Raw genomic sequence first — 6249 nt, forward strand, 5'->3', positions numbered from 1 at the left:
TTTAATGCTGAAAAGATATTTCATGTACCACTCACTGAACTTGAACCTAAAAAGAAAAGAAAAAGAAGTGATGTAGTGCATTAGAATTTGAGTTTAATTTTTAGAGTAGTCTTATTTACTTAAATGTGGTGGTATTTTCTGTGACTCTGAATGCATGCTTGAACAGTGCATATTTTTGATAGTGAAGTTTATGAAGGTTAAAATTGTTGGCTCTTGAAAGAATGATGGAAAATAAAAAAAAGAAATGTTATTGATAATCTGAAAAACCATAAAATTGATTCTTGAAGCAAGAAAAAGCAGTGAAAAATACAAAGCTTGCGAAAAAAATATAAAAAAATATATATATAAAAAAATACAAAGAAAAAAAAGCAAGCAGAAAAAGCCAATACCCCTTTAAACTAAAAGGCAAAGGGTAAAAAAAAAAAAGGATCCAAGACTTTGAGCATTAATGGATAGGAGGGCCCAAAGGAATAAAATCCTGGCCTAAGCGGCTAAATCAAGCTGTCCCTAACCATGTGCTTGTGGCGTGAAGGTGTCAAGTGAAAAGCTTGAGACTGAGCGGTTAAAGTCGTGGTCCAAAGCAAAAAAAGTGTGCTTAAGAACTCTGGGCACCTCTAACTGGGGACTCTAGCAAAGCTGTGTCACAATCTGAAAAGGTTCACCCAGTTATGTGTCTGTGGCATTTATGTATCCGGTGGTAATACTGGAAAACAAAATGCTTAGGGTCATGGCCAAGACTCATAAAGAAACTGTGTTCAAGAATCAACATACTGAACTAGGAGAATCAATAACACTATCTGAATTCTGAGTTCCTATGGATGCCAATCATTCTGAACTTCAAAGGATAAAGTGAGATACCAAAACTGTTCAGGATTGCAGTTGTAAATCCCACTATAAGAGAAGACATGGGCTTAATCGAACTCTCATTCTCATGCAAATTCACATCCTAAGCTTATATTAGTTTTGGTTGCTTGAGGACAAGCAACAGTTTAAGTTTGATATTGTGATGCGTGAGCATCTTTCCTAGTGAATTTGCATCTAATTTGTTGAGTTTAATTAAGAATTAATTATATTTTAGCCACTATGGATGCTATTTTGAGTTTTGTGCAATTTTATTTATTTTAGGTAGCATTCGGATGGATTTGATGAAGTTTCTGCAGAGAAAGAGAAGAAGCCAAGGAGATGACCAGCGAATACCAACGCGGACGCATGGCTCACGCGACCGCGCGGAATGGAGGAAATCGCAATGATGCGATCGCGTGCCTGACGCGATCGCGTGGACTGGAATATGCACAAATGACGCGAACGCGTGGACGACGCGGACGCGTCATATGAGCGATCTGCAGAATTGACAGAAAATGCTGGGGGCGATTTCTGGGCTGTTTTAACTCAATTTTCAGCCCAGAAAACACAGATTAGAAGCTGCAGAATGGACAGAACAAGTGGTCCCCACCCATCAACTGAAGATCTGTTAATTAATTCAAATTTAAATTCAAATCTTAAAATTAGGAAAAGATATTATTTTAATTTTTAGTTTTAGATATTAGATTTTAATATCTAAAACTAAAAATTAAGAATGAAAAAGAACGATCATACCACGGTGGGTTGTCTCCCACCTAGCACTTTTAGTTAAAATCCTTAAGTTGGACATGTTGTGAGCTTCTTGTCATGGTGGCTTGTGCTTGTACTGATCCAGGAATCTCCACCAATGTTTGCAATTCCAATGGCTACCGGGATCCCAAACTAGGCGCATAACGCCTTTGAGCAAGTTGAAGTAAGTGACAAGGTCCCAAGAGTGTTGATTGTGGGAATGAATTCCAGGGTTTCAAACCTTGCTTTTACACCCGTCTTCTTGTGTATCACCATTGTTCCCACCGGGTGGCAAGCAATCTGAACAGAGACATCCAAACAACCTTCTAGACCCATTCAAATTAGCTCTACACCAATTCTTGCACTTCAATTCGGAGCATGCAACCATATTGAACCTTGCTTGACAACTCTTACCATTAACCATCTTCCTCTTACTCTTAATGCCACAAAGAGCTCTAAGTTGACCATCCGTCTCCAGTAGTCCATATTCAAGTGAGAAAGTAAAGGTTAAGGGTAGAAATTTTACCCACTTGAATGTTGTATTGGATGGTGATGGCTTTGGGAGAGGTCTTGCAAGCTCCACTCTCTTGTGTTCTTCTTTGAATTCTTCCACCTCTTTGCAAGCTTCCTCAATTTCAACCTCTTCTTCTTGGTAGCTTTCTTTTAATTCAATCTCTTCTTCATTGCTTACCAAGGGCATGGGAGGTTGTGTATCTTCCTCCTTTGTGGGTGCATCTTCCTCCTTTGTTTTTGCATCTTCCTCTTCTTCCATGTGTGAGGATGAAAAGTTCTCTAATGCACTGGAGTATAAACTCCTTTGATTGATTTCCTCACTTTCTTCCATAGGATCTTGCATTGTATCTTTTGGAAAGGAATTTGCTTGTTCTTCTTCCTGGTACTTGATAATCGACTGCATATGCTTCTCTATATATTTTGACACTTGTCTTTATATCATGTAAGCATTCTTTTATGAGAAGCTCAAGATCTGATGGTATTTGAGATGAATAAAAAGGAGGTGATGGTTCTTGATAAGTGTAAAAAGAGGATGGTTCTTGGTATGGATAGGGAGATAGTGGCTCTTGATAGTTGGAACATGGAGCACTGAGGTTTCTTTGGTTTTGACCTTGCCAACCAAAATTTGGGTAGTTTCCCCATTCATAAGGATATGAATCACTACTTGGGTGCGAGTAGTAACCCATATGATCTCTCTCCATTATTTTTCCTTAGCACAACACACCAAAAAGAATTAAACGCACCATGTGGTAAATAGGAAAGCAAAGAAAAAAGAACAAAATTTTAAAAATTGAAATAAGAAAAAATTAAAATAACACTAACTAGGATCCCGACAACGGCGTCAAAAATTTGGTGCGGTAATTTACAACCACACTTACTAACCGGCAAGTGCACCGGGTCGTACCAAGTAATACCTTACGTGAGTAAGGGTCGATCCCACGAGGATTGATGGATTAAACAACAATAGCGTTTGATAGGATTAGTTAGACAAACAGAAAATAGTGTTGAGATGCAATATAAAAGACATTAAACAATATTAAAAATATTAAAGACAGGCAGATAAATAAGTTGGGAATAAAATATGGAGAAGATAGTTAAGGTTTCAGAGTTATCTATTTTTCCTGATTAATTTTTTTTACTAACTATTTTAATCATGTATGATTTAATTTATGGCAAACTATATGTGACTAGACCCTAATTCCTTAGACCTTCCTAGTCTCCTCTAAAATTCATCAACAGCCAATTCCTTGGTCAATTAATTCAATTTAGAGGGTGATAATAAAATTCCAGTTTATATGCCACAAAAATTCTAATTACCCAAAAATAAAAGGATTATATGTCACGTATCCCGTTAAGTCCAAATAATTAAAATTTAGGAGAATATGTTTTCAAGCTGTTGTTCAAGTAAAGAGCTTTTCCAAGTTTTACAGGAACTCAAATAGAAAGAGGGTCATACTTCCGTTCCACCCAAATTCATAAAATAAAGAGCGAAAACAATTCTTAAATTACAAATCCATACATAAATTAAAATAGAAAAAGTAATAAAATCAATCCATAGAAATAGACAGAGCTCCTAACCTTAACAGTGGAGGTTTTGTTGCTTATAGAAAAGAGAGAAAATTAGGATTGTCAATTATGTTCCCCTGGAATGAGGTGGAATCTCCCCAGGACCTCCACAAAGGAAGGAAAAGCTTCTTCCTTTTATAACTAATCCTAATAAATTTAAAATCTAATATCTAAAACTAAAAATTAAAATAATATATTTTCCTAATTTAAGATTTGAATTTAAATTTGAATTAATTAACAGATCTTCAACTGATGGGTGGGGACCACTTGATTTGTCCATTCTGCAGTTTTTAATATGTGATTTCTGGACTAAGAACTGGGTCAAAACAGCCCAGACATCGCCCCCAGCGTTTTTCTACTTTTTCTGCACGTGGCGCATGTGACGCGTCTGCGTCGTCCACGCGTTCGTGTCATTTGTGCAGATTCCAGTCCACGCGATCGCGTCATGCACGCGATTGCATCATTGTGATTTCCTCCATTCCGCGCGGTTGCGTGAGCCATGCGTCCGGGTCGGTATTCGCTGGTCATCTCCTTGGCTTCTTCTCTTTCTCTGCAGAAACTCCATCAAATTCCGCAAAATGCTACCTAAAATAAACAGTATTGTACAAAACTCAAAATAGCATCTATAGTGGCTAAAATATAATTAATTCTTAATTAAATTCAACAATTTAGATACAAATTCACTAGGAAAAGATAGACAAGATGCTCACACATCACTTGCACACATGATCCCCTTCCTCACACGGCAAAAGCTCTATCCTAATCCTATGACCCTCCCTAACCCACACGTCAGAGCCTAACACCTTCACAGATTCAAGATCATTAAACCTAGACACACATTGTTTCACCTGTTCACTAACCCAACTACAAGGATCGTCCTCGGCCACAATAACCTTGCCCTTTTCCATAAGAACTGAACAAACAAAAAATAGGAAGAAAACAGAAGAGAAGACCGAAATCCTTCAAAACGAACCTTTGGCACTCATTCTTTCTTCCTCCTGTGATAGCAAAAGTAGGATTGAAAATAAGGGAAGTAGAAGTTACCTATAACAAATCCCAGTAATAAAACATGGGGTAGTGAAATGGTCTCCATAACACAAGTTAAAACCGCCCTGATCTCAACCGTCCAAAAATTTCAACAAAAATCAAGGGCCAGGATCACGCGAAAAATTGCACAGGGAAACTCACATCAATCATTTCAGCGTGGGAAAGGAAACGGCAATTAAATGCTCACTTTCCTCCTTCCCAAGGAAACCAATTCAAAAAACAAAACCTAAAAATCACGACAACAATTCCAAGACCAAAGGAGTAAAAAAGCTCGCCCCTGTCCCTTCAAGGACACAGGGCGACCTTAGAGGCTATGATACGTAGCCTATAAACTCGGTCAACAAAACACATCTCGCCGAAACAGACCTCGGTCAGCTATCATATCTCACCAAATAGAACCAAGTAAATAACTAACGCCAAAGAATCTGGAAACTCCAACAGAACGCAAAATCTCAACTGACTAGGGTTAACGTTATCAGGATATTCTCGACAAACACGAAAAATCCCTAAACAAGCTCCAACTAACTCACTCCTAACGTCTATATAAACAAATAAGTAACTACGAAGAAACACAGGTTACATAGCACATTTACTCTTATTTTATTATCACTTTCTCTCTTAATTCATATTCTTACTTGAGCGTCGGAGTGCTTTTTGCAGGTGTTTCCGCCGCCGTATTTCTCCTCAGCCGAAGTATCACTCTTCCATCCGTACACCGTGACCCGCTGGAAGGACTGTCATACCTCGGCAGCAACAGGACGTAACAGGTGCCATTATCAAAAGCAACAATGGCTCTATTTAAGGGAAAAATACACCCCGAATTTACAAAAGCAATAAAGAAGGAATCTTTGTAAACAGAGACATCAAGATTCAATCAAGAAGCAAATCACCTTTATTACATTGTTCAGAAATCAAAATAAAAATCCGCAAACACGATACAGAAATTATGCAACTACGTTCAGCAAACTCTCACAACAAAGTCACCGAAGGGTTCAACATTTTAAGAATCCATCTCCACACCAAATGCCAACAAAAAACGAAAAAACATAAGACAAAAAACAAAAGTAATGAAATACCAACCTTGGCAAAGGAGAAGTATGAAGATAGCACACTACCAACTATGAAAAATAGCAACTGCTGAAGAATGCAAGAAGCAACCTCGAATAGAGGGCAACCACCAAAAATGAAAAGAGACGGTTGTGTAGAGTCTCCAAGTGAGAAAGATATTACAGTTCTTTTGTAGAGAAAATTGAAAGTTTTTTCGAAGAAGAAAAACCGAAAAAGAGGAAGAAGAGAAAGGGTCACGCTTATATAATGATTGGGACAAAAAAGTAAAAGTCAACTCATTTTAACTAGAATCTAAATTTTATCTTGGCTATTATTAAATGGAATCAAATTTAATCTTGAATAGTATTTATCATCAATTTATAATAATGAGATAATGAATTTTTCGACAAACAATTATAAAAATTGGGTCATTTTACATGCCATTCTTATTTTAAGAAAAAAAAATTGTTACCGTGTCTAAAAGAT

This window comes from Arachis ipaensis, chromosome B09 (assembly GCF_000816755.2).
Source record: "Arachis ipaensis cultivar K30076 chromosome B09, Araip1.1, whole genome shotgun sequence".
NCBI classification, from domain to species: Eukaryota; Viridiplantae; Streptophyta; class Magnoliopsida; order Fabales; family Fabaceae; genus Arachis; species Arachis ipaensis.